The following is a 20,302-nucleotide window of genomic DNA, read 5'->3' on the forward strand; positions in this document are numbered from 1 at the left end:
CATTCGAACAGTTGTAATACGAACAATTCGTATACAACCTTCCAACTTGGTGGGATTGGGTGGTGAGTGGACAATGCACATACAGCAAAACATTGTGTCCCTAAACATCCCAACCTGAACATGACATATCAATGCCATACATAAAACCAATGCTGCACACCAATGCCAATATGTCAGACATACAAGCAGGCCACATCCCTCAATGCGTCAAATACACATCATCTGAGCCTACCCTCTGCAACACAATCCCGCAACATGCAGTGAGTATGCGTAACGGACATGACTGCAGCAAAGCACAGGATATGCACCCATGAGTGGCCACAAAGAAATCCCCAGAAATGCAGTTAATTCTCCCAATAAGTTCATCATGACACTTCAACGGAGGGAATGAGACCAAGACCAAGTGCTGGTTATATTAAAAGGCTTTATCTAAAATAGGGCAAGCAGAATCTACTCTGCTCACGCCGAGAGCGCTCTGCAGAAAACATGTTACAAATTACTTTTATACAGCTTTATCGTCATCAAACAGAGAAAAGGCCTAAAGGGCACATGAACAGTTGGGATTGGTCACTAGGGGTGAACACCTATAGGGGCCATAGGGTCGGAGAGCTGTGGTTGGCTCAGGAGCATGTGGTGTTGTGATGATACTTCTCGGGTCATTCGATCAGCTGGGCTCATCGAATTGGTATGTGGGATCGGCAACTGTCGAGATGTTTCTTTATTAAATAACCATTTGACATTTGTCCTTGTGGCCACACATTTCCATTCAGCCAATACCATGATCTGCTCTGTCCCGCACGCTCTGTGACCTTTGAGCTTAGGCATTAAAGGAAGAGACATTTCTCAAATACAGGTTAATTTATCATTGGGCATAGGTCAAAATACAGCTATTAAATGCAGTGTTTGATCCATTGATAGGCAGGATTAACTACTTGTCGGCTTAACTATGTGCCGGTACACTATGAGATATATATATATTGGCTGAAGAGGTGAGAAGGTTGAGGTCATTGTGTGGTCTGAAATGTCTTATATGTTAAACAACAAGGGGGCTTTAAATCTAAGACCTGCACTATGCATAAAAGACTGGGCCAAAAAGAGGCACATACCATGATGATCATAAGTCTTACTGTGGAGGTTAAAGACTGGTTGTTTAAACATCATTAAGTCTTTGATGATCTGCTCTGACACTATGAGGAGTGTAGGGGAATCGAAACACCTTTGCGGTGTAGTTCTGCATGGCATGGAAAGCCAAGGCCTTTAGGAGAAGGTTTCACATAAAGGCTTTTTACACGTAGCTTATTGCATTATGATTATATTCATCTACAGTATATTATCTTATAATAAGTCGCATATGCTCAGGTCATTGTCCATACTAAATTGAACAGTTCATTATTAAATTCTACAAATGTAGGCCCTAACATATATTGGGCCTCATTACGGGTCGGGCAGTCCGGAATTAACAGTGGCGGTAAACCTGCCGCTATTGTTAATTCCGGACTGCCCGATCCCGAGTCCTGCAGGCGGGAGGTGATGTTCCCGTCAGGTCTGACCTGGCGGGTTTAACACCGCCCGCCTGCATGCGGACGAGGAAACACCGGCAGCATCACGAGATGCTGCCGGTGTTTCCATGATCCCCATTCCCATAGAGTCCCGTAGGACTCAATGGGAATGGGGATTAACACCATTCCGCCTCCGTGATTCCCGGGAAACCGGGGTTGTAATGCCCCGGTAATTCCGGGAATCACGGAGGCGGAATGGTAATACGAGTCCGGCGGTAACCAGGCGGTTTTACCGCCTCGGTTACCGCCGGACTCGTAATGAGGCCCATTGTCATGTTAAAATCACACTACTTATGGCAACTGGTTGCTATATTGTTTTCACACGATATCATGCATATATTTACATTGAACTTAAAATGAGGTAGCTTTGTGCTGGCATGTACAGTGTTATGTTCTGTTATGCATTTTGTTATTGCAATCCATTTCTATTCCAATGGAATTATTCTACACAATGGAAATAGTTCATGACCAACATTATCTGGTTGTGTGAAGAAAAGATACTTTGATCTAAAGGTAAAACATACTTAAAGAACATTCTTAATTATTTGACCAAGTTCAAAGGATCTGAGGCTGGTATTCTGTATGGCCTGGGTCTGTTAAATGGGGGCAGGTTTGTGGAGATTAACGACTTCTGTTGTCAGTCCTGTGCTGGGCTGTGGCAGGGTGGTGAGGTAAGACGGAAGACAGAAGATACAGTGTGAAGTTTGTCGCATTTTCGTGGCTAATCTCACGTGAGAACCGGATGACTGCATGGATGGCACAGGGGAGGAGCTGGGGTGAGTAGCTTTGCTCACTGTGCACGCCTGGTGGGGAAAGCTGCAGGCCTGCGTTCTAAGTTCACAACTGGCCTGCCAATATGAAATAACAAAATGGAGTCGGTGGCCCACAAAATGGAGTCTAGTTCAACTCTGGTCATATGCTATCTTAAGGGGGTCACAGTTCCTAGGGGTGTTCCCGCGCAGGTGCTCTGGGGCCGGGGCCCTGAACCCAAAGCAGCCGCACTGAGCCCACCCAGGAAGCGTATGAATGGGGGGTTCCAAGACCCCCTCCTCTCACACAGAATACACTGATTGTCACTGGCCCACCACCGCAGTCATGCTGCATGCCACCATGGGAATGTCAACCGATGGATGACAAATCATGATGAGACCTGTGCCATTGCTGCTAGTGGGAATACATACAGAGTACTATACATCACCAATATGTGTGCAAATACATTGTTTGGCATCCACAGTACATCTGCAACAGCATGCAAGTGAACATCCTGCATCATCTGGACAATGCAATCCACACCTGCAGACCATAGTACAGCACACATTGCGAAAAATTAACCTGTGTGCATACATCCAGGGACATGTGCATGTCAACACCAAATAGCTGGAGGCATGACAGTGATTTGTACAGGTCTCATGTCAGAAATTGACTCACACATACCTCACTTTGCTCCCATGCAGGTGATGGTGACGATCCCTTAAAGCCATGGCTCCTTACCCCTGTTCGGAACCCGCAGAACAGGCACGAAGAGGAGTAAAATCGGGTTCATACCCGTACCCGTGTTGTGATCGAGCAGACCTTTGGCCTGTTGAAGGCACGGTTCCGCTGCCTCAGCAGATCTGGTGGAGCACTCCTTTATGGGCCTGAGAAGGTGGAAAAGATCACCATGGTGTGTGCCATGCTGCACAACATGTGCATCCGGAGAAACGTACCACTGCCACCTGACATTGACCTGCCTGCACCCGGTGAGGATGAAGATGATTATGGAGGAGAAGCAGCACCCCTGCCAGTTCACGATGCACAAGATGGCTGTGCTGTGCGCCAATCAGTGATTGACGATTTCTTCTGAAACACTGGGATGCTGATGGTTCTGTGTTAATACTACACTGGGCACTGGGATTGTGTGCATATGGACACAGGGTGTGTGGGGAGTTGGGCACTGTGCACTGTCATGAATTGAATAAACACACAAGAAATGAAAAATGTCCAGTCATGATGTGATTTTGCACACAAAGGGTGTATTGAAAATTAAACATCATTGTGGTTGAACCCTCCACCTTACACAGGCCCTCTCCCCTCCCCAACACCCCCAACACACCATTCCCCCTTCCCCCAAAGCCCCCCAGGCCCTATACCCCTCCCCCCAACACCCCCAACACCCCATACCCCCTGCCCCATTGACATCCCACAATAATCATGGTTTTCCTCAAGATACAGTCAGCACATGCGGGGTGGCCCTGCTAGTGGCAGCCTCTCTTTTGTTCTGGGGCTGCATGTCTGTGTGGCATGCGCTGCACCTGGTCAAGCACACAGGGCTTGTTTGAGCCGAGCTGGCAGGTGTGCTGGATGGGGCAGAGGTGGCTACCTGTGCATCCATCGGTGCAGGTCGTTGCTGCTGCAGTTGTTCGACAATCCTGCCCAGGACCTGGGTCACTGCTTCTAGACTGTCGCTTATCACCATTGTGTTATTGTTCATGGCAAGGATGTTTGCAACATTGGCATCATGAATTTCCCGGTGGGTCAAATCCCCCTCCGCTAATACTGCCTGACCAGCTCTATCATCCGATCCTGGCGGGCTTCCATCCTCGTCATGCAGGCCTTCATGTCACCGGTGGCTGTGGAGGTGGATGGGGCAGTTGCAGGGCTGCCCAATGCAGGGCTGTCCTCTGATGGGGACCAAGTATGTGGACTCCCCAGTACTCCGGACTGGTGTTGATTGGGGCTGGCTGGGGTGCCCTGTGTGGTGTGCATGGAGGTGTGCTGAGGGTGGCCTGGGGGATGGGCTGGGGGCATGTGCACATTCCCTATGGAGGTTGTTGTCCATGTCAGATAGTTCTTCAACGTGGTCCTCTACATCGCTAAGGGGGGCTGAGGCAGCTACCTCCCTGATTAAGCTGGTGGCAGCAAACTGTGTGCCATCCGCTTCAGCTTCAACAACAGTGGACAACTCTGGTGTGGCTGTGTCGTCAGGTGGTGGCTCTGGGGTTTTTTGCTTCTCCAGTGGCCTGCCCTGCATTGCAGGTGCTGGCCTGTGTGGCAGTCTGGGAATTGATGTTGCCCTGGGGGTAGATTGTCTTGTGCCTTCTTGGCTGGGCCTGGATCCCTTGGAGAATGCCGTGGCCTGTGCGGCAGCCTCCTTGCCTTCACTGTCAGCATCTGTGCCTGTGGGAGACCAAGAGAGGCAGGGCATCACTGATGGTGGTACGTGCATGATGCATACATTGGTGTTGTTCCGTTGTTCACATTTGATGCATTGCATACTTGTAGGTGTGATGCACAGGGTGCTTGCAATAGGGGGGGCGCATAGGCATACGTCGTGTACTCTCCTTTTTGAACTGATGTGTGCTATGTGGCCTACCGTTGTATTGCGGTTTGCGTGATGTGTGACATGTGATGTTTTGCTGTGTATTGAGTGTCTATTGGTAATGGGATTTGCATGCAGCATGCATATCAATGTGCCAATGCTTGGGCCACCATCTGGACATGGATCTGTTAATGTGTGTATGGGCCATGCATTGCCTTGGTTCACTTTCACATTAGTTGTGCTACGTCATGCTTTGGTTCTCTGTGGTTTGTGGGGACACTCACCTCCATCTGCTGATGACGGCACCCCCAACTCCACGTCTCCAAATCCCTCTATCGAGTCCATTTTTTTTTTTTTTTTTTATTTTACATTTATAAAGCGCTCACACAGCCCGCAGGCATCGAGGCGCTGTTACAGGAATTGGTTGTTTTTCTTAGTTGCATATTTTTTTTGTCTTAGTTACGTATTTATAACGCGCTTAAACACCCAGAGGTTTCTAAGCGCGGACCCGGGGATCGAACCTGTTGTTGCTTCGTGTCGTCTTGCTTCCAAGACGCGCACGCTGCCGCTGGCTATCCTCCCGGGACATGCTGATGGTGCTGCTACAAGTCCTCTCCCACCTTGTCAGTTTGGTGGGAGAGTGGTCCCTGCCGCCTGTTGCCAGGCCCTCCCTGCGGTTGGCAGGATGTTACGACCGCAGAGATGTAGGTCGTCCCAACTTTTTTTTATGTCCTTCACAGTGCGACTGGTGGTGCCAACCGCAGTGACCTTCCTCGCCACCTCCTCCCAGATTTCTTGTTTCCGCAGTTGGGCTGGGTGCTTTAGGTCTGTTGCAAAACTTCATCCGCATGGGCATCCAGCGTGTCAGCTAACATATTTAGCTCTTCATCCGAGAACCTCTTCTTGCGCAGGCGCGGGTGGATTTCCTAGTAGCCTTGGACATTTTTTAGTGATTCGGCCTGCTCTCAACTCAGTACCAGTGCTGTGTTCGGAGGATTGCGATAGATTGTGTTTTTTAAATGGCGGCCGTTGCATTTCTCGTTCTGGCGCGATGACGTTACTTCCGGTTCCGGTATAACGTACTGGGTATTTACATGATGTTATTGCCAGGTCTGTTATTAAGGGGTTACTCCTGGTTGGAGGTGGTATCAGCGGGTTCCGTGATGCCGCTATTGGGGTGTTGGGGTCTTTAGCGACATGGCGGTGCAGCCATTACCGGCATGGGGGTTCGCGCGTGCTCGCGCTCTCGTAATCAGCCTCTATTTGCGGCGTCGAGGGAACATGGATGCGCTACTACCACCATGCTGGTAATGACTGTGTTTTTACCACAATTCTCATAATGAGGCCCAATGCATTGTGCCCAAATTGTTTTCAGGCTGTTTGCTGCATAGTAAAACACATGTGTAGCAAAGTATTTCTTTTTATTCGTTTCACCACTATTATATAGGGTTATGTACCTTGGATCGGTTTTAAATATGTAGATGGAGATTTATTAAGTATAGTTCGTAGTTGTTATAATGAGCAGAGGTGTGCATGTCACAATAGGCCATTGTTAAAGGCTGAATGAATATTTTACCATGTATTGCGCTAGGTCGCATTTCTGAGCTACAGTCATTTATTTATGCTGTTGGGTGGAAGGCTGCAAGCAGCCAAGGTCAGAGTGAGAAGGGATGCAGAACACGGTTCAGCTAATTGTTGTGAGGGAGAAAGTTCTCAGGGGCTGAAATGAGACTCGAGACATCAGGTGCCTTCCCAGACAATAGCCAAATGAACATATAATAAAAGACAAAGTGAGATACATGAGAAGGCCCAGGCAGCAACATTGCTAGAATGAAGAACAGGGAAAACACCACCCCCATTGAACGAAGGTGACTTAGTTCAGTGATAAAACTGACTTGGTAAAACAAATATATAGAAGAAATGAATTTCCAGAAGCAGGGCCTCCGACACATTTCTGTCATGCAGCTATTCATTGGGGGAAGATAACTAGAAGTTTGTGTCCAGAGTTGGCAGCATAGATTGAAATCGGAGTCATAGAGTGAGCAGGCAGGGGGCAGGAGGCCATGAGACCCAATTATGGGGAAGGGATTGTGGTGTTCTATGCATTGCAACCAATATTTGGCATCACTGGTTCCCACTCACTACATGAGTGGTTTGCCACGGTGGGATGTTATAGCCCGATTTGTCTCAGGTGTCGCTGTCCAATTAGGGTTGAGCTTTTTCGTCAATTACACCATGAAGAGTTCCAACCAATTTAAATGATACATTTTTTGCTGAATATGAAATTATGTCATGTTCAAGGGGTGGTATTTTGAGGGTCATGAGAAAGGAAACTGTATAGTGCTCTTTAGTGGTGCAATGACAAATAGCCAATAGAAATGTTAGAATTGGAATTCATGTTCCATTTTTTAGAAAATGTTTATTTTGTGGTTTCTTGCCTGAGTGGGCATGTTTGTGATGGTCCTCAGTTCAGTTCCACAGAGATGTCTGATTCTCCCGTCCCATATTTTGAGAATAAAGAGCTGCATTTTCTTGCAATTTGTGCACTCTGTTTTGACTACTTTTGTCTTACTTTTGGATTATTTTGCGGTAGTTTACCTACCTTTGCAAATTATTCCCAAAATGTCCAGTTTAGTGGGGTTCTTGGCAAACTGTTTGTTAGTAAAATCACATCCAAATCCATTCAGAAAGTCAAATGTTATTAGCATCACTCGGCCTCACTGCTGTAAAAAGCATCACAGCCGATATGAAGATTTTAAGGAGCAGGGGGCACCTCATTTTCTGAAAAAAAAATGTAAAACTACTAGATGGATTTACCCCAAACCTTTTAAGAAATGTAAGGCAAAACTTTGTGCCCAAGTTGTTTCTTATTTGGTCCAAATCGTCTTTTGTGCTACAGCTATAGGAAACTGAATTGGCTGAAAACTATGGAACTTGGTTTTATAACAAATGTGCAGTTTGGTGGGGCCCTTAACAAACTCTAAGTTCTGAGAATTTCATCCAAATCCGTCCAGCAGGTCAAAAAATATTAGCAAAAGAATTTGAAATTTTGGGGAAAAAACAGCTGCTTTTATATTTCTGAAAAGCCCATCAGCCTCTCTGCTGCAAAGCACCATGTGAGATACAGCTGTAATTGTGGCAGAAGGGGGCACCCCTTTCGATGTCAACTACTGGATGGAGTAACCCCAGTCACCTCCCAGAAAAAGAAAGATTCGATGGTTCATGCCCAAACCCAATTCCCTCCAGCAGTTTTGGCTGTGCTTTGGCGCAACATTTTTACTTTTTCTCTAACGGAAATGAATGGGGATTCGGCTGAAACAGTATTTTCTTAACTTTCTCAACAACTTTTTTATTTGTGAACAGATAGTTCCAGGCTGGGGGACTTCTGACAAACTTTTTGTTTGCAAAATTTCAGCCAAATCCATCTTGCGAGCCAAAAGTTATTAGCAATTCATTTTTTGGGTTTCCTATATATCTCGATACATTAACTATAGTGAAGCGGCAGCCGCACTATAATATATATTTCAACGGATTTGCTTCTCTGTACAATTTCACAGCATGGACACAGAAATGCAATTTCACTGCCAGAAGTTATTATTGTGAGGTCATTAACTTGGTGCTCTGCACAGGCTTAACGAATAGAATATGTGAGCTTTACTGCGTGTAGCACCCACACTATTCTCAGGAGAGCAATTCTAAATAACTACAATTCACTTTGATATGAATGTCAGCACAATTTGATTCAGTCTGAGAGCAATGCAAGTTTGAACCTTCGTCTTGAAATTCTTGTAGAAATGTTACTGCATGTCTTGCAATAGATCATTTGGAGGAAATAACGGCTTGTGATATAAAAAGTAGCATTGAAGGCAATAGGTGCGCTGACATTCACAAAACAATGATGTAGAAAAACAGCCTAGGTTTATTCATTGATCCTTAAGTTGCAGCAGACCTACAATGCCACATCCACTATCAAGCAGAATATGATGTCCATTTCGAAATACAAGACATTCACAACATCACCCACTCACAGGTTCTTCATGAAATCACTCCTTTCTGATATACACACACATATGCAGCCATGTAGTAACCCTGAAAGACAGAATGGAACGTACGTATTGTATCTTGGTCACAATGCTCACTCTGTCACTGGCCTGATTCAAAGCAGGAAGTAGAAAGGGTGAAGCCTGCTGATAACTGACCTGCTGCTGAGCCAGTGCCTCCATGGAATCCCAGTCTCTGTTGTAGATTGTAGTAGTTGCTCGTGCTTCCGCGAGCTCTTGTCTAAGGTTCTAGAAGTAGAATGTTGATGTGTTAATGTTCGGGGGGTGGCGGTTGGTGGTGAGAGAGAGAAAGGAGCAGGGAAGAGATGATGTACGGAGTTCGGGTTTGAGTAATAAATACGTAAATAACTTACCTGTGGAGGTCTCGTTATTACACTGGCGACGAGGATATTCAAACCCGACCCATGCGCCTTGCCAGCCATACATCATCAGGAGCTTCAGCTGGTTTTCGGGGCTGCGCTCCCGGACGTGGTCGAGCGCGGCCTCCGACGTGAAACGTGTCAGCTGCCCAGCGCTAACTTGCTTTCAGTGCCGGCCGAGCCGCGCTCCCGGAGGAGGTCGAGCGCGGCGCATGGCACGGAGTGCAGCCGTGCTTGAGGCTGAGCGGCTGCTGTCACGACGAGGAAGATCTTGCCGAGCCGCGCTCCCGGAGGAGGTCGAGCGCGGCTTGAAGGAGGGTGAGGTCGAGCCGTGCCGTGGATAAAGGGACTGAGAAGCAGTATAGGTGAGAGGAGGACCCTGGGAGGGGGCACAGTCCGGCGCTCTTCATCGCGGAAGGCGCCGAAAGTACTCGAGGTCCTGCTGTTCGACTCCGCCCACTATAAGACAAAGTGAGCGGAAGGCTTCCTGTTTGAAAGGGGTGTGGCTGCAAAACCTGAACTGCAAGGAGGAGGTTAACTCCTTGTGTGCAGACTTTAAAGGAACTGCAAATTTTGATACCATATTTTCAAGAGGAGGGAAGTGACTAGAGCTTGCCTGTGTAACATTATTCTGCAAACCATACCACCTGTTTTCTGTAAAAAGGTTTGGTGTGGAGTACTATCTTAATAGTGGACAAGGTGTATGTTTTAGCACCTTATGGTTCACGGAAGTGCGCAGAAAATTTCACTAATTTCATAGCAATTGACCCCTGTCATTGGCTATGTCGGTGCCCGTGACCATGCAGCACAGCAATGCCCGTCCTCCCCCAGCCTTTCTTCCAAATCCGGGGGAGCCCCCCATTGCATGGGAGCTTTGGGTGGACACTTTTAAGGTATACCTCAGAGCGTCAGGTGGTTCCAGGATGTCTGATGATGACAAGGAAGCGACCCTACTCAATTGCCTTGGTACGGAGGGTTTGAGGGTGTTCAGACACCTTCCGGGCCAGGATGTTTTGGCTTTGTCTTCAGGAGAAGGAGATGGGGAAGGGGGGCAGGCAGTGATTTTGGCATTTGAGACTGCTCTTAAAAAACTTGAGACACGTTTTGGCAAAAGAGCAAACATTGTGCTTGAGAGGTATCATTTCTTTTCAAGGGCACAAGGTCCTGGCGAGAACATTGATTCGTATGTGACGGCACTGCGCACCCTCATTTCTACTTGTAAGTTCACGGGCATGGCAGAAGAATACATTCGTGACCAGATCATGATGAGAACTAGTGACTCGAAGGTTAGGGAGAGGTTATGGACAGAGAAGGATCCTCCGTTGGAGAAAGTAATTGAAATAGCCCGTGCCCTGGAGGAGTCACGGAAGAGTGTCAAAGAAGTGACGGAAAAGGCGGACATTGTACACATGGTTCAGCCACGCAAGAATGAAGAAAGTCGAGCCAAGGACAAGGATCAAAGAGTCACGCCGAATAGCAGAGAATTCTGCAAGAAATGTGGTTGGAGGGGTCATGTTGCTGGTGCTAGGGAATGTCCTGCTTCTGCCGTTGTGTGCAGAAAGTGCAAGGGAAGAGGACATTTTGCCCGCATGTGTAAGGCTATACCACAGAAGGAAGTGGTGCGGATGGTGGACCCCGAAGAAGATGATAGTAATGTAACGGTTGTAGGATATGTTAGTCCTTCTGTTAGGGCGGATGTGCTTCCAAAAGAAGGTGCACTGTTGAGTGTGGGACCGTCGGGAAAAAGTGCGTGGGCTACTCTTAATGTGAATGGAGTTCCCCTCAGTGTGTTGGTTGACACGGGTTCTCCATACACTATGATTTCTCCTGAGATGTATAAATCTAAGTTCCATAAGGAGGTGTCTAGTCTTAACCCGTCTGATATTAATCCTTGTGCGTATGGCCGTGTTCCAATTAAAGTATTGGGATATGAGTGGGTTGAAATTGAATTTCATGGCAGAAAAACCAGAGGAAAACTGTATGTAGCTTGTAAGGGCGATCCGGTTATTGGGTGGGAGGAGCAAGCTGCCCTGGAGATGGAGATTCGACCTGGCAAAGCTGTCCCGGTTTTGTGCGTAAGCAAGGAAAGAGAAGGTAGTTTGAGTGAAGGAAGTGTGTTGACAGCCGATAATCTCCAAAAGAAATTTCCGTCAGTTTTCTCTTCCGTCCTGGGCAAGTTGCGGGGTTTCTCACACAAGATCGTGCTCAAGAGGAATGCTGTTCCCGTTGTGCACAGAGTTAGGCGTGTACCCATCATGGCACGTGAAAGTCTCCAGACAGAACTTAAAAAGCTGATGGAAACTGGTGTAATAGAGGAGGTAGAGTCATCAGAGTGGTTAGCCCCGGTTGTATTGGCACGTAAATCCGATGGTGGTATGAGGATGTGTGTTGACCTAAGAGATTTAAATTCAAGTATCTGGATAGACAGGCATCCCTTACCGAATATACAGGAAATGCTTTCACTTGTGGGAGGGGCATCTTGTTTCTCCACCTTAGATTTGTCATCTGCCTATCACCAGGTGGATTTGCACATTGAATCACGACCTCTTACATCGTTCATTACGCCATTTGGAGCTTTCCGTTTCCGGCGTATGCCATTTGGTTTGGCATCCGCCTCCGCTGTTTTCCAGCGGGTGATGCAAAAGTTGTTTTGCGGAGTGGATGGTGTGGAATATTTCCAGGACGATATCTTGGTGTGGGGCAGGTCACGTGAGGAACACAATGAAAGGATTCTACGAGTTTTGGGCATTTTGGAGAAGAGTGGTTTGACGGTCAAATTAAGTAAGTGTAAGATAGGGGTGGAGAGTGTGACTTATTTAGGACACACGCTGGATGCCATGGGGATACATCCCAAGGCTGAGTTGGTGAAGGCGTTATGTGAAGTATCTCCACCCACCAGTAAGGACCAATTACGGTCGTTTTTGGGATTGGCCGAATATTATAGTAGGTTTATTCCCACGTACTCCGACAAAACTGTGGCCATGAGAGCGTTGCTCAAAAAGGGCGTACGTTTTGAGTGGTCAGGGTCATGCCAACTAGAATTTGAAGGCTTGAAGGCTCAAGTGGACCAGGCTCCATCGTTAGCTTCCTTTTCTCCATCTAGGAAGACGGTTTTGACAGTGGATGCTAGTGAGTATGGGGTAGGGGCAGTTCTTGAACAGTGTTTTGATGGATCGTACCGCCCCATTGCTTTTGCGTCTAGGGTTCTTAGTGAAGCAGAACGTAGATATGCTGTCATAGAGAGGGAGGCCTTGGCAGCTGTCTGGGCATCCAAACATTTTAGAACATTCTTGTGGGGAGTAGAATGCACATTACGCACCGATCATAAACCCCTAGTGCATGTTTTGACATCTAAGGGTTTGTTCCAGGCATCGTCTAGAGTGATGCGCTGGATGGCAGACATGAGTGAGTATAATTTTAAGGTGGAGTACTTACCTGGCACTAAAAATATGGTTGCAGACGGTCTATCTCGTTTTCCCCGGCAAGATGTAAGTGCGGAAAACTCAAAACAGGCTGTGATGAGTGATGAATATGTGTTGGTGGCCAAGGTGTTTCCGGCAGTAAATGAGCAGGAATGGGGTAGAGAATGTGCGATGGACCCTGTGTTGAACAAAATCAAGACTGCTCTTACTACAGGTGCAGGCAAGGATGAATTGGACAAGTCGTTCGGACAAGTATGGACAGAGTTGTCTGAAGGTCCGTGGGGTATTGCCAGGGGTACCAGGTTAATACCACCTGAATCTCTTAAGGCCAAGTTGGTGGAGTTGGCTCATGAAGGGCATATCGGGAGATCTATGACGAAAAGAAGGCTGAGAGAAGGGTATTGGTGGCCCAAGATGGATGAGGAGGTTGAGAAGTTAGTTAAGGAGTGTATGGCTTGTTCAGTCAGTGATAAAAGTAAGACAACGTCGCCCCAACCCGTACAGCCTGTGGAAGTGCCGCAAGACGTGTGGTCAAAAGTGGCAGTAGACATTATGGGTCCCATGGACACTTTGGGTGGAGGTTTCAGATATTTTGTGGTGTTAGTGGACTATACCTCTAGGTGGGTGGAGGCCACGGCCTTGTCCTCGGTCACCACTGAGAAGGTGATTGACTTCTTGTCAGCAGTGTTTGACAGGGAAGGGGTTCCGGCTGGAATAGTCTCCGATAATGGTCCCCAATTTGTATCAGTCGCCATGCAAAAGTTCTTCTCCAAACTAGGAATTCGTCACCATAAAGTGGCTTTGTACAATCCAGAGGCCAATGGATTAGTTGAACGGATGAACAGGTTTGTGAAGGGGGCAGTTCAGTTGGCCATCGCAAATGGTCTGCCATGGTGCAGTGTGGTGACTGAAGCTCTAAAAGCCTATAGGGTTACCCCTTCATCCTTTACTGGAGTGTCTCCTTTTGAGTTAATGAGAGGGAGAAAACCAGGATCTAAACTAAGGGTGGCCTCTCTTGGGGGTGGTGTACAAAGTTGCATCAACATGCAGGATGTTCTTGACAAAGTGCGTGTTAAACAATCCAGTTTTTGGGAATCACAGCTTAAAAAAAAGAAACCCCTGCGTGTACAAATTGGTGATCTGGTAGTGGTGAAAAATCCAAGATTTGTAGCAAAGGGTTTATCCAAATTTATGGAACCAAAAATTGTGACCAAAGTAGGTCATGGATACGTTAAATTGCAAGATGGTACCAGATGGAGTTTGAGGAGGGTTTGTCCTTGTTAAGGGAAAGCTGGCGGGTACTAAGGAACAGTGTTGTGAGGGAGGTGGTGATACAATAGGAGTTGATCCAGAATATGCCTCTGAGGATGTGGTTCCCCTAGAGAGGGATAAGGATATGGCTGTTCATGGGCAGGATGCTCGGGTGGGGCATGGAAGTAGGCAGGCGTCTGCCTCGGAAAGTGATGATGTTGTGCCATTAGAAGGAGCACATTGTGCTAAGGGGAAGGATGTATATTCTGAGTGTGATTCTGATAAAGGTGCTTTTGGTTTGACTGGTGTGGATGCAAGGGTTGCAGAGGAGTTGTCAGTGCTTGCATCAGATAATGCAAGTTTAGTTCCACACGGAAGGGGACTGTGTGAAAACTCTGCCCTTGCGGAATCCTCCAACCAAGTGAATAATCGCCCAAACCGAATAAAGAATATTCCAGCGAAATACAAGGATTTTGTTTTAGAATTTGCAGATGATTAATGCTTGGACTGTAATCAATTATCAATGTTCCATATAGATATATATGCCTCTTATTGCATATTAAGGATTCTTCCTGTCCAACCTTGCCTTACCTATGTTCATAATTAATGAATGTTCATTATGGAGGTTTACAGGGGGAGATGTGTAGTAGTTGCTCGTGCTTCCGCGAGCTCTTGTCTAAGGTTCTAGAAGTAGAATGTTGATGTGTTAATGTTCGGGGGGTGGCGGTTGGTGGTGAGAGAGAGAAAGGAGCAGGGAAGAGATGATGTACGGAGTTCGGGTTTGAGTAATAAATACGTAAATAACTTACCTGTGGAGGTCTCGTTATTACATAGATATATCTCTGCCGCTTAGGATGTTAAATGAAAGGTTGAATTTAGTTGTGCCTTTGTGTGTGCCTCTGTTTATGCTAGAGACTGTATGAGAGTGCTTTAATGGTGTGTCTAGGTATTTTGTGTGAGCCCGAGTGTGTGTGAGAGTCTGTATGCGTGGGTTGAGGGTTGTGTGTATTTCGATGACTGATGAGTGAACATATTCTATTTACTCATTAGTTGTCACTGAGTGAAGGGCTTGGGAGACCGGTATAGAACAGTCACTTTTTATTTACCAATATATAGTTATAGTAATATTTCAAACATTACTGAAATAATTGGCACAAACAAGTGACTGTTCTGATGTGGGAGCATGGGTTGATTATGTTGGTGCACTGTGCAGGCAGTCTGGATATATTGTCTTACAGTGGCATGGGCTGTTTTACTGTGCATCAAGGGTAAAGCAAATATGGTAATGGGGTTGTGACGGCTCGAAGTCGGAGGAAGGGGCCGTGAGGAAGGAGGAGGTGGACTCCGAGGTGGAGACGTGGTGGGGTGCCGACTGCGGCTCGCACGCTTCCCAGTTCGAACCAGAGCCAGCTGCGGGTGACTGCACAGGTGATTGCGACAAGAGAGAGACCCGGGTATCGTGATGTCGGCATGCAGCCCCTGTGAGGAATGTGACCAACGGCTCAGCACGCGGCAGAGAAAGGAAGGTCTGGGTGCTATCACGACGGCACGCCGACACACATCCATGGCTCGGGGAAGGGCGGAGAACCCATATCAATTGCCACAAGAAAGACAATTAAAAGTCAAGTGTAACACTCCCCAAAACAAGGAACAACAAAGCCCCAATACACACCAGAATCCTTACCTCATGGCACGCGGGTGGAGTGCATCATGGCAAACGGCCTCAAGGAAGGAAGGGGGCGGGACTTGGGGGGGTTTATCAAGGCTTAGCTGGGTAAAGGACTCTGATTGGCCCAGGAGTGACTAGCTCCTATATAAACCAGAGAGAGATGTAGGACTAATGGTGAATTTTCCACTTCTTTGCAGAACCAACTGGAAAGCGAAGCAGCAGGAGCCTCTTACCGTTGGGCTTACGAGGACTAAGCCCAGATTTAGTCCATATTCCAGAAGGAAGTTTACAAGGACTGCATCCCAGGCACTAATAAGGAGTATTTGGAAGCCTGACTGAAAAGATTAATTTCTTTATTTTTTTTTCTTTTACCTGCTATATTTTGAAGCTGTTCAAAAGTCAATAAAGACTAGAATTTTGGTTATATCAGCTGCCTTGTCGGAGTGATCCCTTACAGGGGTATTATGTGGATAGACTGGTCTACATTGGTGGAGTCAGTCTGGATATTTTGTCTTACTGTAGCATGGCATTTTTTCTGGCATTCAGAATAAAGACAACATGATAAGTGTTCAACCACCCTTGATATGACATTTTGTCATGGGCAGCAAGGGTAAAAGCAAATATGATCAATTGTATTACATGGTTAGACTGTCCTACACTGGTGAGCCAGTCTGGATATATTTTCTTACTGTGGTCTCATATTATTTTACTGTGCATGAAGGGTAAAGCACACTTCATAAGTATGAATATGTGCCTAGACTGGCTTACATTGGTGGAGCCAGTCTGAACATGTTTTTTTTTTACTGTTGCATAGAATTTTCTAATGGGCATCAAATGTAAAACCAACATGACTAATGTTCTTATGTGACCTAACTGGTCTACATTGATGTAGCCCATATGGGCATGTTTTCTTAATGTGGCATATCATGTTTACTCTACACCAATACAACTTGTTATATGGCCATACTGGCCTACAATGGGGCTGCCAGTCTGGATATGTGTTTGTATTGTGTCTTGAAATTTTTACTGGAGAATATTCTTACGTTGGGATACTGGTATATATTGACATAGCCAACAGGGATATGTTTTCTTATACTTTAATTACTGGCATTATGTACCAATCAAACATGAGTATGTTCTTAGGAGTATGAAGAGCGTGTTTGGTGTTCGGTTGTTGGATGTGCATCTTGGGAATGCGTTTGGAGAGAATCTCTTCACCTGGCTGTGATCCTCCCTGCCTGACTTTCTACTATTCCACTGTTCCACTACTTCTTAATCTGCTCCAGTTCCTGATGCTGGGGATCCTTTACCTGCTCCTCAAAAATAAGTATTCACGTTTCTGCATTGTCTGCATCCACTATTATCTAGAGAGGAGGGGCTCCTTTACCTGTGCCTCACAATCAAGGGTGCGTTTCACATTCATTTATTGCATACTTTGCTGTTATTGCTCCCCGTTGTTGTCTCCTTTCTACCTGCAGTAGGGACATCCACGTTTGTCTCTGCACCTCATTTATTCTGGCAACTCCCATCCTGCATTGTTGAAGACTGGGTACCTCACTATGGTCAGTTGTGGGCCTCCCCACACCCATGCCCGCACATACATTTCTGGGCCTTATTGGGCCTTGCCATTTATTTTATTTATTTGCATTTATAAAGTGCACATATGGCCATTGGGCACGGTGACGCTGTTACAGTAAGGCTAACTTAATTACAGTACTGTCAAGGCTTACTTAATTACACTGGTTTTGAGATTCTATGCAGAGAAAAAAGATACATCAGACAATGAAATTACAATGGTTTTCAGATGCAACACAGAGAACATAGATAGATTGATCAATGAAGCATTTATGATACAGTTAAGGTGGGCACAGTGCTAATCTGGTTCATATACTACAGGTGAGCAGATAGATGGTCTTGTGTATGAGAGCATAAACTAGCATGAACTTGCTGCCCTGCACATGGCTCTCAATGTGGTGGTGGCTGTTTCCATTGACCGTTCCACCAGTGTTGTTCCTTAATTGTATGGGACTCACTTTTGCTGTGTGTGGGCCCCCTACCCTATGCTTTCACCTACATCTTCAGGGTCTGTTTTGTCTATGTTCTCTGCCCACAACGTTTTTGGAGACCTTTCTTCATCGATCACTGCAACCAGGGCTGTGCATTATAGCAATGTTGGTTTGACCTGGACCCTATGTTGAGCCCTCCCAGGCCCTTGCCTGCACTTGCGTATGCTGAGTACTTTAATGCACCTGCATGCATCTTGCGCTCAACGTTGTGATGATTTCTCCTCACCATCCGCACCACCTTTTTTCTCACTAAAGTTTAGTTTGTTCACCAGTTTCATACGCATCAAGTCTGTGGTGCAAAAAGATTGCTTCAACTTCACCTGGGTCTTTGACCCCCGTTTTCATCCTTTGCCTCAACCCAAATTTGTCGTGCCTTCCTTTCACTGCTACTGGACTCTTTGGAGCAGCATTACGTGCCCCAGCTACATGTGCCTAATCTCACTTTACCAATCTCCTGGTACTACTGTGTGGCTGCCCGCACCGTTTGCCTCTCTGGCTACCCGCCCCCCACTCTCTGTGGGCTAAATTTGCTTCTACTCAATTCATGGTGACCTATGTACTATATGCATTGGGCATCACTTTCTAAGCCCTATGTTCTCCTCACTGAGGCCTTCAACAGGGAGGAAATCTTCCCACCTATTGGCATCACTGACTATATTTGACTTTATTTCCTATTGCCCTCACAGCTGCATCCATGCATCTGCTACTGCTGTAAGGAGGGCTGACGGCTGACTGTCCGTGCTGCCCTGAAGAGCACTGCAATATGCTATTCTGCTTCTTTCCTACATCTTCTATCTACTACTAGGCCATCTGGTGAGTTCATTGTGCCTGTACAGCTTCCCCTCATCTCTCTGCTCTCTCTCTACATCCATGGCTCTCCCCATTTCTCTTATTTATTCTAACTGCTACTCTATCAACTATCCCTTCCCCCTCTCAAAGTCTGGAAGGAAAATGTTCAAAGGAATCTCCTAGTTTCCAACCCAGGGTTGCCCATCATTGACACCTATGTCAATGCCTCTTCCTGGGAGACCATGACAGATATCCTTGTTGTCGCTCTGCCCCCTGCCATATTGTCCCCACTTATTGTCTTTGTCCCCTCTCCCTTCTTCCCTTCTCCCATTACTGGAAGGACCAAATGGGAAGTACTCTTGGCCAATTTCTCATCCTCTAGGAGCATTATTAAGGACTATCTCAATGGCACTGTCATGGCCCAGGGCACTCAGCCCAACCTTCATCCTTCTTGACAGGCATCTTCCCTCTCTCATCAACTGCATGCCTACACCTGCCACTCCTCCGGTGGCAACCCCCTCCCCCTTCTCTGTCTCTGATAGGTTTATCAGGTACCTGTACCCCTCCTCGGAAGTCCTTCAAAGATGGTAACCAGGTCCACCTTGCAACCCTAAACCCTCTCTCTGCTGTCAAACATGCTTCTGATATTTCTCTTCTCCTTCAAGACTTTGACCTTGACTTTCTCACCCTCACTGAGGCGTGGTTCACTTCCAGCTCTGTCACTGATTTTGATGCACTTCTTCCTGACGGCTACAAGATCCTCTCCAAGCCCAGGCCTAACCAGTCCAGTGGCGGAGTGGCCTTGATCTTCCCTGACTGGATCCCTTCCACTATCATTCCCACCCACTCCTACTCCTCCTTTGAATGCCTTGTTTGCAGGCTCAGCAGCTCTCCAGCCCTTTCGCTGAATTTTGCCACTATATACAGGATCCCTGGTCCGGTCACCCTCTTCCTCTCTGAGTGGTCCAACTTCACTTCTTCCCTTCTTGCCTCTACCTCCAAAATTCTCCTCCTAGATGACTTCAATATTCAGCTGGTCTCTTCTGTGGTGGCCACCATTTGCTTTTGCAGCATCTGCAATGTTATTTCCCTCACCATAAATCCCTCCGGTTTGATATATTCTGGCAGACATACCTTGGATGCTATCATCTGCTCTGACATTCATATTTCCAACCTTCACCCTCTCATTACTTCTCTCTCCTGGTCTGACCACTTCCTCCTGTCTTCTCATCTGGATCTCTTAGGTCCCCCTACTATGCCTTTGCTGACACTGCCTTTCTCCTTTTCCATCATTCGACCATTGAAGCAAGTGTCAGTTGCTGCATTTCCTACCTCCTTAATTACTCCTCCATCCCACAGACACCCTCTGTGACTCTGTCCTTTCTAATCTTCACCTTTCTATCACCAACATCCTGGATATCCTTGCCCCTGTCATGAGCATTTGAATGAAACCTGCCTCCTAGCGTTACACTTGGTACGACTCTGATCTAGTCTCTCTGAAACACAAGTGAAGAAAGGTGGAGCAGAGGTGGTGGACTTCAGGTGCATCCTCTGACAAACTGACCTGTTGTCTGCTCCAAAGGCATTACAGATTCTCCATTCACTCAAAGAAGAGGGAATATATCCAAACCCATATCACCAGGCCTCTAAAATCTCTAGTGAATTATTCAAAATTTGAAAGGAACTCACCAATCCTTCTGAAGTCTCCATATTTCCACTTCCTTCCTTGACCCTCTGTACCTCTCTGGCCTTTAACTTTATTTCCAAAACTCAGAACATTATTTCCTCGTCTCCTCTACCCTGCTCCCTCCTTCCTCCTCTGCTATCT

The sequence above is a fragment of the Ambystoma mexicanum genome, chromosome 2q (assembly GCF_040938575.1).
Source record: "Ambystoma mexicanum isolate Mex_15411 chromosome 2q, UKY_AmexF1_1, whole genome shotgun sequence".
NCBI classification, from domain to species: Eukaryota; Metazoa; Chordata; class Amphibia; order Caudata; family Ambystomatidae; genus Ambystoma; species Ambystoma mexicanum.